Source organism: Pseudonaja textilis, chromosome 1 (genome assembly GCF_049901715.1).
Source record: "Pseudonaja textilis isolate UNSWEBS1 chromosome 1, rPseTex1.2, whole genome shotgun sequence".
In the NCBI taxonomy this organism is placed as follows: Eukaryota; Metazoa; Chordata; class Lepidosauria; order Squamata; family Elapidae; genus Pseudonaja; species Pseudonaja textilis.
In genome coordinates, this window is record NC_141990.1 from 311,683,419 (window position 1) to 311,709,466 (window position 26,048).

At 37.8% G+C, this 26,048-nt stretch overlaps 1 protein-coding gene across 3 annotated transcripts in view; it reads left to right on the forward strand.

Moving 5' to 3' along the window:
• MDGA2 (MAM domain containing glycosylphosphatidylinositol anchor 2) overlaps positions 1-26,048 on the forward strand; it is a 568,076-nt gene that overhangs the window by 208,316 nt on the left and 333,712 nt on the right. The window lies entirely within an intron of this gene.

Genomic DNA, 26,048 nt, shown 5'->3' on the forward strand with positions numbered 1-26,048 from the left:
CTCTTGTGTTGTTATGGTTGAAGCTGAAGTATTCATTGACAGGTAGGACATTGCAATGTATGATTTTGTATACTATACTTAGATTGGACTGAAGGTGGCGTAGTTCTAGTTTTTTTAGGTCTAGAATTTCAAGTCTGGTGGTATAAGGTATTCTGCAATGAGTAGAGGAGTGGAGAACTCTTCTTGTGAAATATTTCTGGATTTTCTCAACTGTGTTAATATCAGATGCGTAATGTGGGTTCCAGACTGATGAGCTGTATTCGAGTATTGGTCTACCAAATGTTTTGTATGCTCTAGTTATTACTGTAATATTACCAGAGAAAAAGCTACGTAAGATAAGGTTAACAACTCTTAATGCCTTTTTGGCTGTGTAGTTACAGTGGGCTCTCTAGCATTTAAGTCATTTGAAATGAGTACTCCAAGATCCTTGACAGAATTTGGATCATCAACAAGGTCTTGACTATACATCATTGGATTAAGTCACTCAGCAACAGAATGAAAATCTTTTCACTTTAAATAGTAGTCTTCCTAAACAAGTGATTGTACAGTTAGTTCGCAACTGAAAGAGTTTCAATAATGTGATATTTGATTTAGTGCAAGTTGTAAATTGATAGCAAGTTATATATAATACTTCCTGAAACTTGGTTAATGTGAGACTAATGGGATTAAACACTGTCTTTATTAGACACTGTCAATTTTCAAGGAAATACTTTAAAAGTAGTAGACTTTTCAGTAAGACATTTGATGAAGTAGACCATAGCCTACTTCTTTTTAAGACAGAACCCATGAAACATTCCTATGCCTGTTTTAGTAGCTTCCATTAAAAAAAAAAGAGGGGGGAGGAGGAAATCTGGAAGAAAGATTGAAAGCGAAAGTATATTCCAAACCTTATCTTTAAAAGATTGTAACTGAAACACCAGAGTTTTTGCCCATGAATATGTTTAATTGGAGAACATGAATGATGACACCCAGTCTTGAATGTGCTCAATTGGAGAATCTGGTTTATGAGGCACCCAGGGAAGAGTTTGGATCATCAGCAAGGTCTTGACTATTCAGCCTGTATTTTATTTTCTGATTTTTTTCGCCAATATGTAAGACAGAGCATTTATTTGTTGAGATTTGAAGTTGCCATTTGATTGACCATTCTGATACATAGTCGAGGTCATTTTGAAGGGTAGCAGAATTATCTGTGGTGTTGAATACCTTTATATCATCAGCAAAGAGAATGCAGTTGCTCTTAATATGATCAAAGGGGTCATTTATGTAGAGTATGAAGAGAGTTGGTCCTAGAACACTGCCTTGGGGTACACCACTGTTGACAGGTACAGAATTTGATAGGATGTTCCCAATTTTAATCATTTGTTGTCTGACAGGAATGCTTCTATCCAGTTATGCAGGTGTCCAGAGATACCATAAAATTTTAGTTTTAATAGTAGTTTGTCATATACCACTGAATCAAAGGTTTTACAGAAGTCTATGTAGATTGTGTCTATTGTTTTTCCCTGATCGAGTTGTGTAGTCCATATGTTTTTGCAGTGTAAGAGTTGCAGATTACAGGAGAGTCTTTTTCTGAAACCAAATTGTTTATTAGAGTAGGTTGTTTGTCTCTAAGTGGAGGATAATGGATTGGTTAATAATTGATTCCATGACTTTACAGGTGACGCAGCATAAAGAGATTGGTCTGTAATTTTCAACTAGGCTGGGACCTCCCTTTTTGAAAATGGGGATGACCGTGTCTTGTGACCATAGTTTTGGCAAGGAGCTGGTCCTGAAAGATTTTTCAAAGATTATGCTTAGAGGTTCGGCTATGGATAGCTTTTTTAAGAAGTAGGCACATATTCTGTCCAGTCCATTAGATAGAGATGGTTTTAGATTGTGTAGTGCTTTTTCAACAATGTCTTCTGTAAAATCGATATGTATTAGATCATTGTAGTTGTCTGTGGTTCGACTAGGAAATACTGGGCATGATCCATTGCTGTTTACAAATATTGAGCCAAAGAATATGTTAAAGAGGTTTGCTTTAATGGTGTCATCATTACAGTCTTTACCATTAGGTCCTATCAGGGGTGGGATGGACCTTGAGTCTTTTAGTTTGTTGTTTACAAAATTGTAGAAAGTGCAGGTGGAATTGGTGCGTACATGGTTTTCTTCTTGTTTAATGTGATAATTGGTGCATTCAGTCTTTATCCAATGGCATAAATTTTTGTATCGACTTTTGAAGTTGGCAACGTGACCAGATTTGTTTTTCCACCAAAGTGATCTCTTTTTGGATTGAAGCTTCCTTATTGTTATGGGTAATCTGTTTTTTCTGGTTTGGGGAGTTATTATTGGTACATATAGTTTGATGACTCTTTTGACTTCAAGTAAAAATATGTTGTAATGGTCTTCAACAGTATTGCATCTACTGAATAGAAATTGCCAATTAATGGATGAGAGATCATTGTCTATAAGATCGTAGTTGCCTTTTTTGAGGTTATAATTGGGGATTATGTCATTGTGGTGATTTTTGTGTGGACGTATGTTGAAACAAAAGTCAGTCATGTTGGAAAAAGTCACTGTTGGAAAAGGGTTCTATAATTTGTATTCCGTAAATTGAATTCAAACTATTGCAGAAGATGAGATCAAGGCAGTTGTTAAGTCTAGTACTGTTGGTTACTAGTTTTGTTACAGCATTGTAGAAGGTTGCATGTATGGGTTCAGTGTTACATTCGTTTAGGGTCCAATTAATATGAGGTAGATTGAAGTCACCAAGAAAGATAAAAGTATGTGGGCAGGATGTTGCCTATGTTAGTAGCAAATTTAGCTTGTTTACATGTTCGATGTCATAATCAGGTGCTCTGTAACATAGTAAGAATTGAAATGTGATATTTAAGGATAGTTCACAGATGATGGTCTCAGGAAGAGCAAGCTCCTGGGTAACTTGGATGTGTTTTAGATGTAAGGACTTTTTATAGAAGAGAGCAACACCACCTGATCGATAAACATGATAGTCTCTTATTGAGGTAATGGAGTCAGGGAGAGATGCATTGAGCCATGTTTCACAGTCAAATATGATGTTGAAATTAGCAGTATTTAGTAAGAGGAGAAATTCAGGTATTTTATTCACAAGGCTTCTTGCATTGAGTAGCTTGCATTTAAGGCCAGTTGTAGTTTGAATTAAGGTAGTTAGGGGTGTGCATGCCTAGTCTTGGGTGATGGTGAATTGGTTGAAGTAGGGTTGGATGCTGGGTTGTGGGTTGTGTGACTTACTTTTGATACAGTCAGCATGGTAGTCAATGTACAGGTCCTTCTCTCCATTGTCTGGATGTTTTTTGAGTTCTGTGTGGAGTTTGTGGGAGCGGGCATGTTGCTGTATGGTTAGGTCAGGGCGAAAACAGAGGTTCTTATGGTTGATGTTGCTTTTGGCTAGTGAATTTATAGTATCAATGTATTTACATTTGCTTGATTCATTTTTGCAAATGATCCTGCAGAAGCGTGGGGCCACAGAACCATCTCTGTTTTTGAACTCTGGGCCAATATGGGAAATATCAAGTATTTCATCAGGGGAGATGGTTGATGCTTGGTAGTCACTGATGATTTTGCGGACAATTGTGATGTCATCATAGTTATTTATGTTCTCTAGACCGAATAAGATGACGTTTGGATGCTTCTGTTCGCTCTCAACAGCTTCTCTGACAAGGGTTGGGATATCATTATTTGTTGGATTTATGGTTTTTTGTTGATTGGGTTGTGGTTGTTGAATAGTGGTATGCTTTGTAGCTATTGGATGTTCAGGTTTTTGTGTTGTGTCTTTTTTTTTTCAAGGTTATTTAATTTTTCTTTTGAAGTGTCCAGGGATGCTACTATGGTGTCAAGGGATGCTATTCGTGTTTCTATGGTATCAACTCTTTCAAACAAGGCTATATGTTTGTTGAGTTTGGGTTTGCATGATAGACAGAAATATTGAAATGCGTGTTTGGATGATTCTAGGAATTGAATCACCTGCTTGGTCAATTCCAAGCAGCCATGATGAGCGTAGTTGCCACATAGAGAACATTTGGTGGAATTTTCATTAACATTTAGAGTTTCATAGCACATAAAGCATGTCTTGTGGTGATAGTCATCTCCCAATACTTGAAGGGGTATGGACAGGATAAGAAGCAACATATGGAAGCTAGTCATAGGTCCAACCTTGGAACTATGGGCAAACTTCCTGACAGTAAATGCCATTAGTCAATGGATCAGTTTATCTCCTGGAGTTGTGGGTGCTCCATCACTGGTGCTTTTCAAGAACCATTCGATAACTATTTGTCTGGGATGGAATAAGGACTGCTATCTTGGGCAGAGGATTGGACTAGAAGACCCCCAAGTTCCCTTCCAGCCCTATGATTTTATGTGTGCAAAATGAAGAGAAGCTTTCTATCAAAGGAAAGCAAAACGAGCTAAAAGATGAAGAGATTTGTTATTATATTTGAGCAAAAAAAAGTTGTAATTGAGCAACATGAATGTGATCATAGCAATGCTAAAATAGGTTGAGATGGTGTAATTCCAGAATCTATGATATGCAATATTATAAAACATTCAGGGGAAATAAAAGGAAAATGTAAAGTTTCTTCAGAATTTTCTGGTTTGCAAATATCTACCAGGAACATAAGTTTACTATGATAAGAAACTGAATATTTTAATTTTATGAATTGAGAGTTACAATAAATATTTATATTTTATTAATATAAAATTAATTTCAAAACTTTTTCATTACCCATTTCCATTGATTTGTAACCAATTACTATATTCTTCATAGAAATAGTACTTCAAATTCAGGTAGTCCCCTTTAGTGACCACAATTGGATCTAGTAACTTAGTTATTAAGCAAAGCATTCACTAAGTGAAAGCACAACTATGCTTTTACTCTGACTGAAACTTTCCTTCATTTTAGAGACCTGCAAAGATCATAAATGAGGCAGTTGTTAAATGACTGTAGTGCAAATTTGAGTAATGCAATCATTTCATGGGATTCATCATTTACTAGAGGAGACATAAAACATAAAACATAGAATAACAGAGTTGCAAGGGAACTTAGAGGTCTTCTAGTCCAACCCCTACTTAACTCAACAGTACTCAATATTTTCATCGAAAAACTACCCTAACAGTATTCAATATTTTCACTGTCATCTATTTTGTGAGCTACTTTTTCAAATCCTGGCTTGTCAACGTGGTAACTAAAAATCAGCAGATAAAATAAATAACCCTCTTATTTACCACTAATACCTTCAGCAATTTCAGCTGCTTGTTTGCTAGCAATGATTATAATGTTACAGTGATTATGAGATGATCACCAAATAGCTGTATGGAGTGTAAGATTGAGGTTGCTTTTTAAAACCAGAAATTGTCCCTTGATGTTGGGTTTCTGAAATTAGAAATATATTTAGATTCTCACTTCCCCCCTCATTTTTTGATGAGAGATGGTAAGCATGGTTTCCTCCAGTTTTTAATTCCTTTAATTTATTCCTGTTTATTTCAACTTTCCTGCTCAGACCTGCTAACAGAAAAGTATTCATGCACCAGCAACAAGAGACAAACAAAATAGCAAGAGTATGATTACATTTTTCGGAATTATTTTCTAGTTTTAAAAACTTGAGTTACCATCTCATGACTAGCTTCTGAACAAGGGAATCCTATGCATTCAGCCATCATAGTGGATTTAGCCACCTTTGCACAGCACATCTGGATGTGGGTGTGTGAATGAGCTTGTATACACATGTGCACAAACATACACCCATTTATGTGGATGCTGTTCAGATGAATTACTTCATCCACATAATTCATTCACAACAGCATCCACATAAATGGGTGTATGTGTGTGCACATGTGTATACAAGCTCATTCACACACCCACATCCAATTGATTATTCATTATGAGAAGTCCTAAATCTGAGTCAATAACACCTTCTTAATGCCACAAGGAAACAAATTAGAAGGAAAGATGGATAAACTGCCTTTTTAGATCATTTGGTCGGTGATATTAAAATTTTTGTCATTATAACATTTCTTTTTTTTAAAAAAAAAAGATCTAAAGTGGCTCATTATTTAAATGGCTAAAATGAGTATTGTCAGAATGGCTTTCTGTTAAAAAGGATCAGGAATTTTTTTTTTTTAACTGCTAGCTTTTCTTTCTCCTTAATGTGATCATTAATGCTCTCTGGTGCTTTTCATCTACCCCTTGAAATCCAAATGTTTTGTCATTTATTTGGCCGCTTTTGTTCTAGCTCACGTAATGCCCCTTTAAAAAAAAAAAAATAAGAAAGAGGGGGAGAAGCAACAAGGTCAGGGTTATTTCTGTAATTCAGACAGCAATTGACAGTTATTACTATACTTTTTTTTGGTCATTTGTTTTCAGTTCATACTTTTTGTCCAATTTTAAAATGAGCCTGATGGTGATGCTGCATTTTCAGCAGGTGGCAAGACGACATCAATTATCACAAAACCTGGGAATGCAGTAACCCGCAGATAAGGATGATGATTTGGAGAAAGCATTAACTTAGAAAAAGGCTGTATTTTTGAGTGATTATGAAGCAGAAATCCTTCAGCTCAGTGAATGATCAAAATGGCTTTCACTCTTCCTTACTGAGTGTATGCATGCATGTCTCCCCCAACTTGTGGTCTCCATTGTGGGGCCTCCATAATCATGAGCTGCCTTTCAGGAAAAAATAAAATAAAATAAAGATGTCACTTGTAGACCTGTATTTCTGAAATTAAAAAAGCCTCCATTTTGTCCCTTTCTTTGAATACTTTCTTTGTCAAAATGTCAGAATGATTTATTAGAAACCTGTAGCTATATTTTGAAAGGCTGATAAATTGGCAAAAGTTTTCTGCATTACATTGAATTTCTGTTCCAAGGTAAGTCTTCCTTGAATGTAATGGAACTTGTTGCCTAAGTAAGTGTCTACCTTACTGTCTTCAAAAAGGGAAAGCAAAATTGAATCTATCTGTCTGTATGCTGCACGTTAAGCCTTTTATGGCATAGGACAGTGATGGTAAATTCATGACATGCATGTCAGAGGTGACATGCCTTAGTTCACAGTAACGATTCTTGAAAATATGCCCCATTTGTGCATAACTTTTGAGGGATACAGAGGCCACATGAGATTGGGGTGTGATTTTATGTGTCTCCCAGATCCTTTGGAAGTCATGTGAGAAGGCTGTGCTCTTGTATAGCCAGTTCAGTAAAGGGTGTGATTTCCCCTGGTTTTCAGAGGCTACCGAGCCATGGAAGACATTCTCCAAAGCTGCTTCAAGAATGAAGGCCTTGTGTGACCTTGAGTAGGCCGTAGGGGCCTGTGAAAAGAAAGAGAACACCATCTGAAGATAAATGGTACATGGCAAATCCTGGGGAGCACTAGGCCATGAGGGCAATCACACCATTCACCAAGACTTGTGCACAGAGGTGGTTCAGCAGGTTCTGATCAGTTCTGGAGAACTGGTAGCGGAAATTTTGAGTAGTTCGGAGAACCAGTAGCAGAAATTTTGAGTACTTTGGAATACCACCTCTGACTGAGCCTGCTCACATCTAGTCTCTGCCTCCCAAATCCCAGCTGATCGGCTGGGTCTTCTTTCGTTGCCCTGCACAGGAGAACAGAACTGGAAAGCAAGTTAATGGGGTGGGGAGGGAATGGAGATTTTGCAGTAACCTTCCCCTGAAACGCTCACCAAGCCACATCCACTAAGCCACACCCACAAGCCACACCCACAGAACTGGTAGTAAAAAAAATTGAACCCCACCACTGCTTTTGCACTTTGGTTACCAGGGCAATGCAGCCTTTTGGAATGATAGCAGTAGCACTAGAACTGAAGTCGAGGGTCTCCTTGGTGCTGCAAACAATTGCTGCTGTTCAGGATGGTCTTAGATGGTGTGGGGGGGAGGAAGATAGATAATGGTTGTTTCTTTTATTGGTGAGAGTCAAGGAAGGCATTTTTCAAATTTTTGACACCAAGCCCAAAAGGTTCATCATCACTGCCATAGGAGTATAGGAAGTATTGTTGGACTTTCAGTAAAGATGGCAAAGGAGACCATAATACTGTCCTGCTTTCCATATAGGGATAAATAAAAATGGAACATGCACCATTGGTGGGTTTCAAAAAGCTTTCCTACCAGTTCAGTGTGAGCGCACACTTTGTACGCACACACACACACTTTGGACACGTGCACACCAAATGCACCCTTTGCACACATGTGCAGCGTTTGCAACTCATCTTCTGCTGCAAGCCCTGTGTGTAAAACAGCTGGCATGTGGCAATCAGCTGTGCTGCGCAAAGCAGCTGAGGTTGAAAAGCAGGAAATAAAGGTCAGTATAGAGCCGGGGTGGGTGAGAGGACCCATCAGCTGATTGTTGGAGTGAACCAGTTCGCTCACAGATGATTGTCAGAGTTACTGGTTCGGCCAAAAAACTGGGCCAAAGCAGTAGAATACCAGCACTGACATGCACCCATTGTTTCCTGGTAAATATTGGGAATTCTATTCTTTTGTTGAAAGTAGTGTTAGAAATTGAATACCTTGGTTAGAACAGATTTTTTTAAAAAATAAAAACATATTTATTAAAAAAAATCAATAAAAGTTATTAATGTGCAAGACATTTGGAGAAAAGTTCACTTTCTTCCAAAAATAACAGTCATCCTCTTTTAATGACCCTATAATCTCTTGCGGGGTGGAGTCTGGGCAACTGAATGGAGCTGAGTGTTTACTGGCCGGATGCCCTTCCTGTAGCCAATGCAGAGTTATATTCAGCAGATATATTCTCATTGTGCCCAGAGAGAGAAATATGTGCCTTTACCTAGGATCCAACTCACAGCCTCCTGGTTGTGAGGCAAGAGCTCCACCTCTAGGCCACCACACCACTCACTTCCACAATTAACAATAACTATGCAAATTAAAAGTCCTCATTTAGCAACTGCAGTTGAGACCAGTTACTTTAGTCACTAAGTGACATGATTACAAAATGGGAAATCACTTGACTGCAACTATACTTACGATTTTACTTCAGCTTTCATTACTTCCCTGTTCTTTGGAATGCCCCTGTCCTGTGATAATTACCAAGAAGAGAATTAGTGTTTGCATTTGCATTCATTGGAGAGGAAGGGATTGCAAGAGAGTAAGCAGGCTCACAGTGGGAAATACACATTAAAAGGAATGTGCTAGCACAACTATTTGCCGATCATATAAATGACTCTGAGCCCCAAGATACTTAGAAGGCAGACAAAAGATGAAAGTGTGAAAGTGATTAAAGTCTCCTCAGTTACAAGTAGCAGCTGTGAGCTAACTAATATCAGAGTGCTGAGCTTGTTAACTAGTGGATAGCACCTTTGGGGGAAGGATTGTGCCACACAGTAAAGTAGTTCAGGAAGAAATCCCATGTTTTAAGCTATCCATCTGCTCTGTGAGGAAAGGAAAAAAATGGGCCAGGCACAGGAAAACATGCCCTAATTCACCGTAATGGCAATAGTGTTAGTTAATTTTTCATCACCATCATGACTTTAAACAATCATTGCCCAAGATTAAGGGAGTACAATTAGGGGTGGGTGAGGGGAATATTATGTTCCTTGACTTAAAACCAGATGAAAGAGTTACAGAAATGATGGGGTCATGTGGAAATCCCAAATAAAAGAGGTTATGATTTATGAGCATTTGATTAGAAAAAAAAATATCTCTTGAAAATTTAGGTATAATTCTTTTTAAGCATATGCTGGCAAAAGAATGAATCTTGGCTGTCCACAGTATCGCGTGGAGTCTTCTCTAACAGCAAACTTCAAAGGTGTCAATACTCTTCCTATATTTTTTTCTTCAAATACCATCTTTAACTTCCATAAAATATCACAAGGCTTGCACAATTCCAATCTTTATAAGTAAAGAGACATCATAAATAGACATCTAATGTGATGAACTCTAGCAAGATTCCCATTTATAGGTGAGGAACAATAAAGATGCTACTCTGGAGTAACTGTCATTTTTGGTTCCTTGTACCCAACAGTTGCAGTTCCCTTTGTCAGTGTTCCAAGTAACAACCTCCAAAGAAAAAGACTCCGAGAATATCATCTTCTTAAAGTTCTGTTTTATTTGAGATGTCATATTGGCATATCTGAGGAATACCTGAATCCTAGAGTTCCAGGTTTTCCCTAACCCTTGAATTTCCAAATACCTACGCAAGGGTCCTCTTTGTAGACTTCATTTCAGCATTCAATACCATCATTCAAGACATTCTTCTAACTAAACTAATCCAGCTAGTGGTACCTGAACACACTTGTAAGTGGATCATAAGCTTCCTAACAGACAGGAAGCAGCAGATGAAGCTCGGCAGAATCACATCTGTTATCTATACAATTAGCACAGGGACCCCCCGAGGCTGTGTGCTTTCTCCTCTTCTCCCTATATACCAATGACTGAATCTCAAACGATCCATCTGTTAAAATGATGAAATTTGCAGATGATACAATAGTAATTGATCTCATTCGAGACAATGACGAATCCGCATACAGACAGGAGGTTGTACAACTTGCCTTTTTTTGTAACGAACAATATGGAACTGAACACATTCAAAACTGTAGAAATGGTGGTAGACTTTAGGAGAAACCCACCCATACTACCACCTCTTACAATTTTAGACAACACAGTATCAACAGTAGAGACCTTCAAATTTCTAGGTTCTATTATATCACATGGCCTAAAATGGACACCTAACATCAAAAATGTCATCAAAAAAGCACAACAAAGAATGTTCTTTCTGTGCCAACTCAGAAAGCTCAAACTGCCCAAGGAACTGCTAATACATTTCTACAGAGGAATTATTGAGTCTGTCATCTGCACCTCTATAACTGTCTGGTTTGGTTCTGCAACCCAACATAACAGACACAGACTGTCTTCCAATCTTTATAAGTAAAGAGACATCATAAATAGACATCTAATGTGATGAACTCTAGCAAGATTCCCATTTATAGGTGAACAATATGATAATTAGGACTGCAGAAAAAACAATTACTACCAACCTGCCTTCAATTGAGGACCTGTATGCTGCATGAGTCAAAAAGAGGGCTGTGAAAATATTTACAGACCCCCCACATCCTGGACATAAACTGTTTCAACTCCTTCCCTCAAAACGACTCTATAGAGCACTGCACACCAAAGCAATTAGACACAAGAACAGTTTTTTTCCCCCGAAAGCCATCACGCTGCTAAACAAATAATTCCCTCAACACTGTCCAACTATTTACAAAGTCTGCATTACTATAACTATTAATGTTCTCATCACTCCTTATCACCCATCCCCTCCCACTTGTAACTGTATAACTGTAACTTTGTTGCCTGTTTCCTTACGATTTATATTAACTGGTTTTAGTATGATTTGATTTCTTATTGTACCCTATGACTATTATTAAGTGTTGTACCTGATGATTCTTGACTCCTGATGAATGTATCTTTTCTTTTATGTACACTGAAAGCATTTTCACCAAGAAAAATTCCTTGTGTATCCAATCACACTTGGCCAATAAAGAATTATATTCTATTCTAACCCAAAGAAAACCCAAAATCCAACCCCTGCACCCAATCGTCCATCATGTGGTCCAAATGTTACTTTGTTCTAACTGGAGACACACACACACACCAGTCACTCCCCTCCAGGTGCACAGTAACATGTCCTTGACTTTCTGAGAAAGGAATGCTGTTGTGGCTGATCTTCCACTGCTCCTTGGAATCCTCCTCCCAAATTCCCAGGCACTAAATGTAGCAGCTCAGAAGTCTCAGAGGAAAATGGCTTCCAAGCTGACACCCTTAGCAGGGCTGCTCTTGTGCTGTGCTGTGCGCTTCTATTTTTTGGTTTAGTTAGGATGGAGGGGGAATCTTTGTCTGGACCAAGGAGGGTTAATTTGGTCCTGATAGGATTAGACAAAGAGATGCACTGGTTTTGACCCAGGTCATATCTAAAAAGGGGTGGAATAAAGAGAAAGTTGTTGTCTCCATTTGTTCTCATGTGTTATGATTTTTAAAACATTTTCATTGAAAAGAAAAAAAAAGTTTTAAAACACCAATAGTTAATAGTTTTATCTATTAACCATGAAAATCACTTCTAGCCCATCTTGTTACATTCATGGATATTATGTTGATGCTGCATTGAATCTTCTTAGTGGCTGATCAATTTTCCTCCTTGCACCTTAAAATTGATTGCCAACGCATTTATATCAATAATTGTCCAGGTAATATTCTTTTAAATACTAACTCATTATTTTCGCTTTAGGACTTTGATCTCATATAGATTTTGCTGGAGAGAAAAAAGCCTGAAAACTGAATTTCTGAATTTCTGAATAAACATAGACTTGGTGTGTGTGTGTGTGTGTGTGTGTGTGTGTGTGTGTGTGATTTTACACACAGACACACACACACTGAGCTCATCAGCAGATTTTGGGGGAATAGAAATAACATTAGATAAAACATGGAACATAGAATCATAAGGCTGGGAGGGACCTCAGAGGTCATCTGGTCCACCCCCTGTTCAAGGCAGGAGACCTCATCATCCCAGTCAAATGAGTAACACAGATATAGAAGTACAGATAGCACACATGTGTAAAAGCTTCTAATCTCCCCATCTGCATATATAGATGAATAACTGCAGTGGGTGATATGTCTCTACTACTCTGGTGTGAAAGCATTTTTGCTGATTCCTTTTCTTTCATCAATATTTTATTTTCAAAATATTGGAGAAACAGATTTCATACTATTTCAGATTATAAATCACTCCAGGCAAATACATTAAATACAACGGTCTGTCCTGTTGTAGATGCTAAACAGCAAAGAGTCTAGAAATCTGCAGAAAACTTCAATATCCTCTTAGTCCTTTAGTCTCATTATATAAATTTACAAGCAGGAAAAGAGCTATTCCTACATGAGTAGCACATTCCTTACAGCTTTATTTAATAAATCAGTATGGAACTGGAAGAGATCTTGGGAGTCTTTTAGTCCACCCCATTGCTCAAGCAGGAGACCCTGTACAATTTGAGACAAGTGACTGTCCTCTCTCTTTTTAAAAACCTCCAATGATGAAACATCTACAACCTCTAAAGTCAAGCTGTTCCACTTGTTAATGGTTCTCACCATTAAGAAGTTTATCCTTAATTCCAGGTTGCTTCTCTCTTTGATTAGTTTCCATCCATCATTTCTTGTCTTGCCTTCTGGTGCATTTGAAAATAATTTGACCCTCTTCTTTGTGGCAGCCCCTCAAATACTGGAATACTGCTATCATGTTTCCCCCCTAGTCCTTCCTTTCTCTACACTAGCCATACTCCTTCATGTCACCGAAGCATGGAAACAGCTGAGGAAACAAGGTACAGTTTGAATCATGGTGGTGCAGTGGTTAGAATGCAATACTGTAGGCTAACTCACTATTCACTCCAGGAGTTCAATTCTGACCGGCTCAAAGTTGACTCAGCCTTCCATCCTTCCGAGGTCAGTAAAATCAGCATCCTAATTGTTGGGAGTAATATGCTGACTCTGTAAATTGCTTAGAGAGGGCTGTAAAACACTGTGAAATGGTATATAAGTCTAAGTGCTATTACTATTTGGTTTTGTTTTACATTTGCAATGGAGTTCCAATACATTTAGAAAGCTTTGAAGTATGAGATCTAGAACCAGAACTCTTCCTATTGGGGATCTTCAAAAGAAAAATATGTAAAGAACACAAAATACTTATTATTATACATATTGACTGTTGCTAGGATTTCCTTTGTCCAATGTTGGAAACAGCCATACATACTGTTAGGAATGTGAGTCACCTAACAGCTATTTGGGATGGAAATATATAAACCAGGATAGACATTTTAATACTGCCTCTTTTAGAGAATCCTAAAATTGTAATTGGGTGTGGTTTCTCAAATGGCCATAAGATGGAGCCAGAAACCTGGGTTGTCTTAGTCTTAGTCTCAGAAGAGAGCGTGAGTGAGTCTCTGTTTCCTTCTGTTGGAGAGTGTTGTCGTTCCTCCATTTTTCCCAATTGACTGATATTCATGGATTTGATGTAAGTCTGATACTGAACTGTTTTTTGACACTGGACTTTGTTACTGGATTATCCCTGGACTGAAAACTGACTGACTTACCCGTGAATGACTTTGGACTGCTTGGTTTGAACTTTGCTTAAACCTTTCTGGAAGTAAAAACCTATATTTACTGTATAGTGTATCTGTGTGCTGTGTGTGTATTATACAAACACTTCTCTCAAATATGTCTCCCTGTATGCGATCATTCTACTAATGGGGAAATTACCTCAACACATACCTTCAGAGAAACTGGTTACACAAAAAGTTATGAACTGTGCTGAAATGGACAAATTAATGCTGAGTTTAAAAGATAAAGAAGTTTCAATATTTTATGAAGTGTGGGAACAATGGTATAACTGGATAGAATGGAGATAGATTAAAGATAGGTAGTTATCAAATATAAGTAATAGATAAAATAAGAATGTAATTACACATAAATTAATACCTGTAAATGTACAAATTATTGTTCTATGATAAGCACTACAAATTGCTGTTATTGAGTGATATATTTATGTTTTTAATGTAATAAGAGTTCAATAAAGTTTATTTTTTTAAAAAGAAAGCTTTGAAGTATGCGAAACAGAGATCTGTCCGTATTTCAAACTGGGAAGAATGGGATGCAAGATTCTCACATGGATCAACTGTGGTAGTGAACAGTGTTTGTGATGAATAAAGGGATTGCGAATAGAAATCCTTCCTTCTTCACTCCTGGAATGAATTGGTTTATGTATTTATTAAATTTATTTGCCACCATCTGGTAACAAAACTACTCTGAACAGTTGTCACTTTATGGCTCGGAAGTACAACATTGTGACAATGTGTTGTTGTGGTTTTAGATTCAGGGGATCCAGGTTCAAATTCTCTTTCAGCCATGGAAACTCAATGGGTGACTTTGGGTCAGTCACCGTCTTGAAGCCCAGCCTAACACTCTGGCTTGCAGTGGGGAGAAGGGACTCTGTGCTCTGTGGAAGTAAGATAGGTTACAAATCTAACAAATAAATGAAACTAATTCAGATTCAAATCTCCATGCAGCCTCAAGAGTTGCTTAATGCCCCTGATGCATTGGTTAACATTTAAGGGTTAACATTTAAGGGTAAGCCATTGTGCAAGATCATTTTGAGAATGAAAGGGGATGGAAGTCACACAACTTACTTCAAACTCTGTGAATGAAAAGTTGAATACAAATAAATAAATGAAAGACACGTGGAGGTATCAAGATGAATGAAATGAATGCTCAGAAATTCATCTTGTATAATCTTGGCATTCCCTGTTTACTGTTACTCCCAAAGAAGTGACTTGTTTGAATCAAAGGGGCACATATGTTCATGGGAAAATTGCCATAGAATGTTATTCATCATTGTCAGAAATGACTTCTGTTGGTGATGTGGCAAATTCTTTAACACCTATAAGCTTCTGCATCTCACCTGGCTCATTAGACAATTAAGCACATGTAAAAAAAAGCCCTGAGATCAGATTCCCAAGAGGATCATGGAGCTATCTTGTACCACATTGTCAAAGCATATTGTCAAACTGGTGATCTGAAAAGGCAATCTAATTTAATGAGAGTTGATTAGCAACTCTCATTAAATAGAGAATGAAAATACAGAATAAACAGAGAAATACTGGATTAGAAAATGTGAGCTTTTCATGAAAAAGAGAATCCCATTTCTTTCAGAACTGTTGCAGGCTAAGATGAAGCTGAATCCTAAGCAGTTGCATACATGGTTATGCGAAGGGAGAAGCAATGAAAAAATGTCAATCCTTTAAGGATCATTATCATTATGAGAATGCAGAATAACAAAGAGGCAAGTAGCACTTTTGAACACACACACACACACACACACACACACACACATTATTAGAAGGGATAAGCTGCTGTGAACTGAGCTGTAGCCCATTGCTTCAAATGCATGGAGTGGCTTAACTGATATGGAATTTAAATACATTTGGATGAGATACTGTAGAGGTGAAAGATAGGATTATTATGTAGATGAGGATTTCATGGAGGATAGATTTCAGGTACCTTATCAACTAGCAATTGTAGTGTGTATGTGTGTGTTTAAATTATGTTTGTTCAGAGTTTCTGAGATAGCCTGAAGCCTATTGATGTCTATAAACTCAGCTGTCTCATATTCAATTATGCTGGTGTAGTTTATTTGTTCCAAAACTGCTACTTTGAGAATCTGTAATGGAATGCCTTGAAAAGTTAAAATGTTCTGCTGCTATTTTATCTTCGTTCTGAGTTTGATGTCAAATCTGTATGCAATTATGTTGACATGTTATTTTGCATATTTTCTAGAGGAATATTGCTTAAAAATGATGGTACATTAGAGGAAGGACATATAATGGTACCCCTAACCTTGTGGATGAGTTTGTTAGGACCCACAATGGTGTGTTGGTGTATACACTAGGGCTACTTGCAGAGTCAGCTTCTCATATTGGTATCATTGTCTTGTTGCTCCTTGTTGTTTTTGAGAATGTGTTTTAAGTTGGGTGGTTGTCTGTATATAGCAAGGGACCTGTTACTAATGGTATGAGAATCTGTAGTGTCATTTTCCCTTATGGATTGGAGTTTATTAATATATTTGAGGAGTTTGTTTTTTTGGAACTATAGATGAAAACCAGCAGTGTTCTGTTTTTGTGCTCTGTCTTCCAATAAGTCCTCCTTGGGAATTGATTGGACTCTATTGATTAGTTTACTGATTTTGCTGTGTTGGGAATTCAGTATTCTGAATGCTACCATACAGTAACATGGCTTTCCTCCTTCACAGGTGTCAAACTCAATTTCATTGAGGGCCACATCAGGGTTGTGTTTGACCTCGGGGGCTAGGATGGGCATGACCAGCTTGATGTCACTCATGTTGGGGGTGCCTGTGATGGTCCAAGTACTCTGCCAGCAAAAATGGCCTCCTGATTTCCATTTTGGCCATGATGCCCTCCTGCAGCCCTCTGCCAGTGAAAATGGAGCTCCATTTTCGCTGGCAGAGGCACCATGCGCCAGTCCTTTGCTATTTCTAAGGTGGCCCCATGGGCCAGATCTAAGTACCCCATGGTCGGATCTGGCCCCCAGGTCTTGAGTTTGACACCTCTGATCTACTATGAGAGTCAATATGATTGAAATTGAACAATCTGTGATATTATGGAATTGTTTTGTGGGCATATCGGAAGTTTACAGGAATAATAGAAACATGGAAAATTCAAGAGACAAGTTTGGGAAATTAAAAGAACCATCTTCTTTTTGGGCAGAATTATTGAAGCTTGCTTTGCTTCACTAAGACAGTGAGACCCCCATTCCACCTGCAATTTTAAACTTATTAAATGAGAGATTTGCATCTGACCGAAGTATGCAGAAGTGTTTCCTGATCTTTCCTTATTTTACCTTTGTGAAGAACAGGAACAGAAATGAAAGGGTTCATTTCCTTCCCTTTCTCCTTAACTTCCCCCAAATCAAACAATTATCCCACAACAGCTGAAAAAATAAGGACCCTAGGTTGCTTTTAAGGTTTTTTGGGGGGAGGGGGGGTAAATTGTGGGAATGGCAATGGGATCAATATGCCTTCTTGAAGATTTCCATGCCTATTTTCACTCTTAAAACAACAACAACAAAAAACAGGGTTTCCTGCCCATTTCAGTTTTCAAGAAAGTTGTAGGCTGAGTGGCAGACTGTGATCTCACAAACACTGCCCGCCTTCTGGTTTGCAAAGTTTCATGGGTTTTTCCATCAGTGGTTCCAGTGGGCCATAGCAGCAGATCATAGGGTGATAAAAGATGGACTTGAATAAACATAACAACAATTTCAAGTGAAGAGACAAGTGGTAAAAGAAAACAGAAGTTAGAACTTTATTTAGGGGGCTTAAGAAATGCTGGGTAGAAAAAGGAAAAAAATACAAAAGTAATTTATTTGATCAGGGTTAAATAATGACTTATTATCTTTGGTTCTGCTTATTAGTTATCTTGATTGGGATAGCGCTTTATGTGAAATGTTCAACTGGGTGTAATGGATTGGTTTGCAACATTGACATTATTATTATTGATATGTAAATAGCTTTGATGGAATGTGCACCTGCAAGAGTAGAGGGAGAGACTTTTGGCAACGCCAAAGAGGTTCGGGGTAGCCACACCATAAAAAGAATATATGTAAAAGCTAAAAAAAAAAAGTTATCACTTTAGTTTGGCAAGATTTTATCCATTAGCTTTAAGCAAATAAAGGATTGAACTTGATTGGATTTCACTGTCTCATCTCTGGGTTTGGGTCTGACAATAAGGGATTACTATTTCTGGTCATGTTTAATAGCTTTTAATTTTTTGTAGCGTTCAGTTGTTAATTGGGATTAGATTTTGATTATTAACTAGAGGGATGAGAGGATTTACATTAAATGGAAAGGGGGATTATATACTTATATTGTTAGGTATTTTTGCTAATTTTTGCTGTACCTTTGCTGATTAATAAGGAGAACTGATGATTTAGAATGGAGTTTATAGAAAATTGGGTGTATTTTAAGAGACAATGATAAGTTCTTAAATATTGAATATACTTCTTGGGTATAAAGGGATATTATTATTTTTCTTATTTCCCTTTTGGGGGGATATTTTCCCCACATGTTTTAATATCTTTATTATTTTAATTTTTAATATCTTAATATTTCTTTTTTTTTCTTTTTTAACTGTATTAGGTTAAAAAACATTTAGGTTCTTGTGTTACTTAGTTATTTTAGTAAGTTAGTTTTACATACTAAGCCTGACCACATAGTTTTGTAGCAAAGCATGGGTATTGAGATAGTTTAAAATAATCATTAACAAAATAATATTTGTCCAGAATTGGAGAAATTTTGGGCAGGGAGTTGGACTCCAAGATCCTTTCTATGATTCTAGAATATTAGACTTCTTTTACTGTTAATTGCAAGTATCTGATATATAGTCTGTGAATCAAGGTGCAGTATGCATGATGAGTTATACAGTACTGATGCTTGTACAGTACTGATGTCTATACATTTATTTAATCCCCTTTTAAAACCAATCCAGTGAGGTTCAAGCACCTGGCCAGTATTTCTTTGCTTACAGATATTGTGTCAGGGTTCCAAGTAATACATCCATAGCAAGCAAATCTCTGAGGCAGGTAGGTTCCTCAAATAATAGATTTATTGGATTTATCATATTGGCATAGATCTGGTGAAAACCAACTCAAAAGGTTCCCTGGTTTTCACCTAATTAAAAGTATTTTTTTTTCCCTTTCGCCAATCAGTCACATTGTCCAATTGAGGTGCAGTTCGGTTGCCAGGTAATATTTCTCCTCCGCTCTCTGACCAGGTGTGAGAATGTCCTTGGTTCCCAAGAAAAAGTATTTTGTTATGGCTACAAAATCCCAGCTATCTCTATTCCCCACTCTCTATCCCTCAGTTCCAGTGTGGCAACACTGAAGTGGCAAAATGGCTTTGGTCAGGTCAGCTTCAGGGTTGACCTATTATTTGGTAGGTTAATAATTGAAAGAGAGATCACTAAATGGACTATAAACAAGTCTGTGAAGACCAAAAATCCCAGAAGGCAATGACAAACTATTTCCATGAAGTTGGCAAAATACTGCATGGTTGTATCCATGAATTTAGCAGGAGTCAAGCTTGAATTGTTGGGTATCATCACAAGTGATGGCAGTGAATTGCAGAATTGTGCTTATTAAAATGTTCTTTGAAGTCACATGGGACTATTTGATATTAAGTAGAGGAATGTTGCTTGTGATATCCTTTGGCAGTGGAAACATTCTTTCTAAGTCTCTTTTTTAGGCTCACTAAAGCCTTACTTGAGAATGATGGTATCATGTTTTCTTGATATACATTCCTGCCTTCATCATTTCTATATTGAATTAAAATCATTTTTCTTCATTCCTACCTTAAACAATCAGTATTGTCAACTTAAATATGATTTACTGTTGCAATCATTCAGTATTCATGTTTGATTTAAGCTAGCGATTTAAGGTCTTGGTTATTTTGCAGTGATTTTCATGTAAAATGAAGGAATATAACAGATCTTCATGCTACTTTTACATATTTATCATTCTCTCTGCATGATCTTGTGATAAGGAAAGGTCAGCTGTACTGTTATACTCTATGGACCACCAGTGTCTTCATGCTATGTCATTTGCAATAGACATTTTCTGTCTATACAACTATTTACAAACAGATTTACATTATATCCTGCAGTTTGCAAAAGTGAACAAGTACTCTGCGTTGACCTATATATATTTCTCTTTTCTACAGTATATTAGAGGGTAGATGTTAGTTTACAAAATTTAGCAGACATTTAGTTGGATTCCAAACAAAATAAATTCCTTCAAAATTATTTTAGTAGTGTAATATTTAGTTTGTGGAACCTGGGGTTTCAAAGGAAAGAGTAAATAAGCAAATGTTCCAACCCCAGGGTTTTAATATGAAATGATGATCTTTCATAGATTTCCTTTTCTACATGTCTCAAGGCAGAACATGTATTTCTACATTTAATGGGGGAAAAGAGGATGTTGTAAACTGTGCAAGTGATTGAAAGTCAACTATAGTGGCAAGTCTTTACAATCTGTGAAAGGTAGAGATATATAACAAATTTGATGCAGATACCAATGGGAATGGATTTAAAAGAATCATTAAAATGTTCTCCGGTGTGATTACACAAAGCAACAGGAAGAACAATCCAATAATATCTATGATGTTAGATTAACAAATTGCCAAACTGGAAGGCTACAAAAATTGATGAAATCCCAACAGAAAAATGATAAGCAACAGAAGATGAACCCATGAATTCAATGTATTTAAATCATGCCAGCAGATTTGAACAATGAGCAGCATATTAAAAGGAGTCATGACTATCCGTATAGACCAAAGATTAGAAGAATTCAATCTGCATTCCAATACCAAAAGAGAAACTAACAATTTTACAGCAACCTTAATCCCATATGGTATCAAAAGTAATGCTTATTAGGATCAACCAACTCAGTTTTGAAACCTGCATGGAAATGGGCCTGATAGATTTCAAGATGACTTTAGGAAAGGCTGTGGAATAAGAGACATGATTGTTGATACAAGTTAGATAATTGAGAAAGCCAAAAAATACCAAAAAAGAAGTCCTTATGCCCTTTGTTGATTATAGAAAGCTCTTTCTGTTGATCATCTTATGCTGTGGAATATGCTTAATACAGTAAGATTCCTAGTACATCTCAACATCGTTGGGTATAATCTGTACACAGTATAGGCATAATATGGTGAGACAGCTTGGCTTCAGATTGTCAAAGGAGTGTGACAAGGCTATATACTCATCCCTTATTTATTCAGTTTATACAGGTAGTTCTTGACTTACAGATATAACTGAGCCTGAAATTATGTGATGACTCCCCTGGACACTTTCTCAGATAACTCTCCAGATAGCAGGTTGGAGGAGGATGAATCAGTTCCACGCATGTCAATAGAGGATTTGGTCAATGGCTCTGAGCAGTGATTTGAGAGTCATTTGGCTGAATTACAGTTGCAGAAGGACAGCCCTGAGGCTTCAGGTGGGGAAAACATGTAATTGCAGCTGGTCAGCGATGAGGAAAAGGAACTGCCTTCTTCACCTGATTCGAGAACACATAGGGCAGAGGAAAGACAGGAGCAGTGAAGGTCAGCCAGATTATTCACAAGGAGGCAGCCTCACCCCTCTTGATGGGCTGACCCAGAAACTGGCTATTTAACATAGCAGAGAGATGGAGATGATGCTGGGAACAGTGTGTTATTTTCCTTGCTGTGTGTTCTTGCCTTGAACTTTGGATTGTATCTCTTCAGCTTTTGCCCTTGCCTTTGACCATGGATTTGCCTTTGTCTTGGAACTTTCCTTTGCCTTGGGAATTTGCTTTTGCCTAGTGTTGGCTTCATTTGAGTGGCCTGTGGAACTCATTGGGGTTGAGTTGGTGCCGGCACAGGGAATTGCTGGGGAATACCAATTTAGGCTCGTCGGAAGCCTTAATAAAGACTCCTTACACCCATGGTACATGAGTATGTGTACACATGCGTGTGCATGAGTGGGACAGCACAACTTACAATCATAAGTTTTTGCAGTAACAAGTCATGATATCACATAACCAAATTTGAAGCTATGGCTATTTTGTTTTTACTATTGTTGTTAAATGAACACAGTCATTAACTGAATATCAGAGTCATTAAGCAACTCCATTTCCCCCCCTTTTTTATCATAAATCAGCAAAAAATGCAATCACATGACCACAGGACACTGCAAGCAATAGTGAAGATGAACTGACTGCTACATGTCAAAATTTAATTATGTAACTACAGGGCAGCATATGTGTACAACCATTGTAACTTCTAAAACAGTTCATTAATAGCTCTGGGGAGGTCGATTGTCACTTTGAACATCATTACATACAACATACAACCATTGATGGTTGTAAGTCAATGACTATCTGTATGTTGAATTAAGGGAACCTGGATTGGAAGAAGACATTGTGGTTCTAAAACTGAGGAAGAAATATCAATAACCTATGACACGCTGATGACACTATTCCAATAGGTGAAAATGCAAAGGATATGTAAGGTCTGCTAATAAAAATCAAGGAGAATAGTGGGAAAATAGTACTAAACTTAAATATGAAAAAAAGACCAAACTAATGACAACAAATAGAACAAAGAGCTTTAGAACTGATAATGAAGATATTCAAATGGTCACCATCAGTATTAAAGGGACAAGCAGACAAAAAATACACAACAGACTAGTGCTTGGTAGAGCAGGCATGGAGGGCTTGCGGGTGGGAATCAGTCAATTCTGATGTGTCTTACTTACAAAGATCAGAATATTGCAAGTAATGCCATTTCCTGTTAGACTCTCTGGAAGCAAAAGTTTAACTCTGAAGAAGTAGAAACATAGTGGTAACAGAATTATAATTTATATATTCATTCCAGATAGAGGAACCTGCTTTAGAACTGCTAAGGAGTTATTGGTGAATAGTTTTACCTTTTAGGATTGACTATCCATAGGAAAAGAATCAGCATTCTATAAATACATGCCACTGAGTAGCACTTGATATAATAAATATGAACATCTTAAAATATATATTCAAATATCAGGACATGTTTTGATTTGCAAAATCATATAGGTAATTATTTTCCTTCAACACTCTGTGAAAGAAGTTGGAATCTGTAGAAACTGGGTAGAAAAAATATACTGATGCAGTTAAATTGTTGAAGACGACTACTAATGCCATATGTAGCAATGAAAATTTAAAAAAGGTTGGATGATAGGACAAATCAATTCATAGTTCTCACTAATAGCAAAATGACTAGGTTCAAATTATGTTATTTTAGACATATTTTGCAAATACCTGGTTCTCTTGAGATGTCTTGTAATGCTGGGAAACACAGAACAAAAGAGAAGAGGATAACTAGCAGCTGAGTGGATGGATTATTACAGCAGTTATGAGTGCACCAGCAGGTAACCTGAGGGGCCAGGTTGGTGATAGATCATCCTGGAGAAGGTCTACCCATGAGGTCACTACACATCAGTGCTGATAAAATGGCATATAATGAAATAATGTAAATAAAATGAATCAAATCCTTGCACTTTTAGTGGGGAAAACATAAACAAGTGAAGATACTTCTGCTTTATAAGAGGACTGGAAATAATATCTAGAACTCCTTATGACTCCTCTAAAATTTTGGCTGTGCCTTTCAAAATCTCTCCAAAGTATCTGCTGAATAATAATCATCCACCAGTGGCATTCTGGAGGCTACAAATTAAATCACTGTAGGCCAAACTCATTGTTGTGGTTCTCCAACAACCTGTGAGACGGCAGCAGAATTGGATAGTGAGGAAGAATGGGGACCAGTCTGGAAGTCTGGAGAGGACTTGGATGAGGGTCCTGCGTCCGATGCAGAGATGGGGCTAGGACCATCTGGGAGTGGTGTGCTGACTCCAGAGCCTCCAGAGTCTTGCAGCAGCAAGGCAGAGGAACAGGGGGAGCCTGTTCCCAGTGCACGTGTGTGCAGAACTGCTAGAAGGCAAGAGCAGCTGAGACAAAAGGGGTGACTCGGGAGTAAGGCTTGGAGGTGATTTCCCTTCCCATAAAGTATAAAGGACAGGCAAAGGTGAAGAAACCTTTGTAGAAAGCAAAGTCGTTCATTCTGTTTGGATTAATCCTTGAAGCTCTGTGTGGACTTTGTATTTCGTTTGTTTTTTTAATAATTCATTGGGCACCCTAGTTGTTGGCAGCAATTCAAAGGAAAGAAAGGTGGATGCTTATCTTGAAGGGACTGTTTCAGACTCATTACCGGTTAGGAATGAAAATAATTCCCAGCGTTGAAATAAAACAAGAGTTGTTTTAACTAAGCATGTGCTTAATTACCATCTCGGGAAGCCTTGGTCAGAACACTCATCATGCCTGGCCATTTGTGATAGATGGTGTAGAATCACTGTATAAGTGAACCAATCTCTTCTGCACAAACTCCATTTTATGTCATCCAAAACTTAAGAATCCAGGTAAATCACCAACCTGGATTCCCTTCCATTTACAAATTGGATTTCTAAAAAATCCTAATGAAATGCCTTATTGAATAATTTCACAATTTTTAACCTGCTAAACTCTAAACCTCAGTGGTTATTCCACGTTGTAGTTGCCATTCATGCATTTAGTAGGACATGCACAAAGGAGAAGTCGAGTAACCGAGGAAAAAAACACAAACCTTCCAATATTGTATTAAGCATTTATCCGACAGGACATTCCTTGTTCAAATGATTTAAAACTGTTTATGACAAGAAGTTTAATAATAGAAAATGCTGACAATCTAAAATATGGATGGGGGAGGGAAATCCCTCTTCTAAGGCTGGCTGTATCACATATATGCTGAATTATTTGGCAGAACCCATCTATCTGGTTTACGAAGGACTAAGAATTTGACAACTGAGTTTCTTTTAGTGAGAGTTACCAAGATAGGGTATACCAACCGCAGCTTGACTAACTTTGCTTTGTGCAAGTCTCTTATGAAGTTACAAATAATACAAAATATTTGATGTAATGTTTCTCATGGTGGTAATTTTTATTAGATTGTCTGTGGTCGTAAACATTGTTGCAAAGCTGACTGTCATGCCACTGGTGGAGACTGACTCTGAGGGAGAGGAGAAACAGCCACAGGGAGTGGAAGTGTGGCTCCGGAAGTTGTGGAGGAGGCTGGGGAAGGGTAGAGGCTGGCTGGGCAGTCAGAGGAAGACCCAGGCCCACCCCCTCTCCATCCTAGGGCATGCAGGGAGGACAGGATAAGGGAGATACATGGTGTACTCGGGAGGAGAGGGCCTTCATCCTCTTCATGGGCTGCACCTGTGACAACTGAATAAGAGGATGGACATGCATACAGGCAAACACTGGAAATAAAGCGTGGAAGTATCTCTACTGTTCCTCTCTGAGTTTGGCATCTTTCCCAGTGTGTGTTCTGTTATCTGCAGATGTTCTCCAGCTCTTATCTTGCCTGGTTTGTGTTGCTTTTTTCCTCCTTCTTGTAACTGTTTGTGTAGGAGGTTTTGTCTTCCATCAAGGATATTTGGAGCTTGGAAGCAAAGTGAAGGAATAAAAGGGGCTTCACCAGGTTTTTGTGACTGTGTTTGTTTTGTATCCCAGCCTGGGTCATCACACTGACATGTTTCTAAAAGAGAAAGGTTTAAAATGATTCCATTTCCTGGAAGGCACTGCTATTCCTGAGGATAGGTTAGAATTGTGGTTACAATCATTTGTGAGGGTTCGTGGCAGAGGTGGTATTCAGCAGGTTCTGATTAGTTCTGGAGAACTGGTAGTGGAAATTTTGAGTAGTTCAGAGAACCGCCAAATACCACATCTGACTGGAGATTTTACAGTATCCTTCCCCTACCATGTCTACCAAGCCATGCCCACAGAACCGATAGTAAAAAATGTTGAATCCCACTACTGGTGTGTGAGCATCTTAGAATCCAGAAGGTAATGCATTCTTTTAAACACAAGATAG